At 40.1% G+C, this 2,495-nt stretch overlaps 1 pseudogene; it reads left to right on the forward strand.

The window, feature by feature from the left end:
- The first annotated feature begins 384 nt into the window (after nt 1-384).
- On the forward strand, nt 385-1,067 carry LOC149246708 (UDP-xylose transporter 3 pseudogene; annotated as a pseudogene).
- The last annotated feature ends 1,428 nt before the right edge of the window (nt 1,068-2,495 follow it).

Genomic DNA, 2,495 nt, shown 5'->3' on the forward strand with positions numbered 1-2,495 from the left:
TGGAGAGCCTCAATATGCAATCATGTGTTTGTATGTTAATATACAGAGAGTTGATTCTACACGTGGAATAGTGTGATTCATTACGAAATGATAAATTCTGTTTGTATTAGTGATTCTGCTTAGCATATGTATCCAGGCGGAATTCAACGAACATAGAGAGGAGTGTGTAGGCAAAGGAACTGTTATCACTTAAGAATTCCAATGCCAAATGTCTCACATTTGTTTGATGGTAAAGCACATAAATCCTTTTTAGCAGTTTCGCAGCGCAACATGTTTAGGTGGTTTCGTAGCGCATAATTCATATTTTGCACTCGCTACACTACGAAATTGGGGAAATGAGTTCATTGCCTGATGTTGAGAGGCAAGCGATAATACAGGGCAAACATGACAAAGAGCACGGGGTTTCAGCTGGGAACTGTTTGAGCTTTAAATCTCTCTGTTATTTCCTCTGTTTCTATAGTCATCTGTAACAAGGCGCTCATCAGCACTCTCGGATTTAGCTTTGCCACAACATTGACCGGCTGGCATCTCCGGGTTACGTTCTGTTCTCTGCATGTAGAATTATGGTTGAAACTATTTGAACATAAGCCATTTGATGCACGGGCTGTAATGGGGTTTGGTATTTTGAATGGTATCTCTATTGGACTTCTGAAACTCTGTCTGGGTTTTAATTCTGTTGGATTCTATCAAATGACCAAGTTGGAAATTATTCCTTGTACCGTTCTTTTGGAAACACTCTTTTTCCAAAAGGATTTCAGCCGGAAAATCCAGTTTTCACTTGTGATCCTTTTGGTGGGTGTTAGCATTGCTACGGTCACTGAATTGCAGCTAAATCTTCTAGGATCAGTCTTATCTCTGCTTGCAATAGTGACGACATGCGTTGCACAAATTATGACAAATACCATCCAGAAAAGATTCAAAGTTTCTTCAACAAAGCTTTTGTACCAATCATGCCCATATCAAGCAACGACTTTGTTCATTACTGGTCCCTTTGTTGATGGGCTTTTAACAAACGAAATGTGTTTGCATTTAAGTATACGCCTCATGTTATAATTTTTGTGGATTGATCGGATACAAGGAACCAAACGAAATGTTGAGGTTTGGCAAACATTACTAGCTGTTCGTGCATTAGTTCTCCCACCGACAGAGGACATAGACACATGGTTGACATTTGCTTCTCTTAGCCGGAAAAGTGGTCGTATTAGTCAAGGTCATTCCACCTTGATCAAACTGTTGCAGCTTTTGAAAGGGGAGCAGACCATTGTTTTCACATCTTCTGTTGTTTCTACCCATAGGTTATGTACCTTATTGAACTGTTTCGAAGGGCTGGCCTTAAGGATAATTGAGTATTCAAGCTTACAACATCAATCTTCACGAAGTAAAGCGTTGGATGCATTTAGGGCAGGAGATGTTGAAGTGCTAGTTGCTTCTGATGCAATGACCCGTGGGATGGATGTGGAAGGTGTGATGAATTTTGTCAACTATGACATGCCTTCATATGCAAAGACATACGTTCACCGTGCTGGTCGTATTGCCCGGGCAGGGCGATCAGGAAGCTGTTTCACCTTATTGCGAAGAGAGGAGGTTAAACGTTTCAGAAAGCTACTTGAAAAAGCTGATAATAATAAATCTAGCAACTACAGGTTACCTGTAGATTCAATAGAAAAAATTCATCCCTCGTATTCTGCAGCATTGGAGAAGTTGAAAGAAATTGTAAAATGTGAAACAACTGGACAACACCAGAGTTCCTCAAAATTGGTGGTGGCAAGTAAAACTGAAGAATGGATTGAGACTGAAACTTGAAACAAGAATGTGATTATTGAGTCCACGATTTTCCTGGGCCCACTGCAAGGAATCTAATGCCACTTGTTGCATTCGGCAGGATGAATTCATTATTTCCAGAATGTCTCTTGTCTATGTTTAGGAAAGTAAATTTCTGTGCTTGTAACTAACAGGTTTTCTTATGATTTCTCAAGGGCTGACAAAGCCAGGCCCGTTAAATTAAGCTGGAAATATGGAGGGATGTAAATGACTTTCCTCCAAGTGATATCGTGGTTTTATCACCAGATAATCTTGAGGGAAAACCAGTTGTCTTGAAGTGTGTAAAATTCCAGAATATTCATAGTTTGAGCATCTTTATAGAGGACAATCAGGGCGGTGCCGACGTTACACAAATTCAGAAGCTTGTCCTATATGGGAGCATCGGTGCTCACCGTGCTATTCTAGCTTTGCTCATGACTTAAAGGAAAAGGAATCATCGACAATTAATATCGATGACATATCTATTGATGCATGCAAGGTTGTTTTGAGCTATATATATATATGGATGTTTTACTCCTAATGAGTTTTACACACACAGGTTGGCTCTGCTTCGAGCAGCAGATAAATATGACATCGGTGATTTGAAGGATGCATGTGAAGAAAACCTGCTCAGCGATATCAACTGTAAAAATGTCCTTGACAGGCTCCAAGGTGCATCATTGTATCGGTTGCCA

The sequence above is a fragment of the Pinus tabuliformis genome, chromosome 7 (assembly GCF_031772625.1).
Source record: "Pinus tabuliformis cultivar Carrire ecotype Pingquan chromosome 7, CPIR1, whole genome shotgun sequence".
Classification (NCBI taxonomy): domain Eukaryota; kingdom Viridiplantae; phylum Streptophyta; class Pinopsida; order Pinales; family Pinaceae; genus Pinus; species Pinus tabuliformis.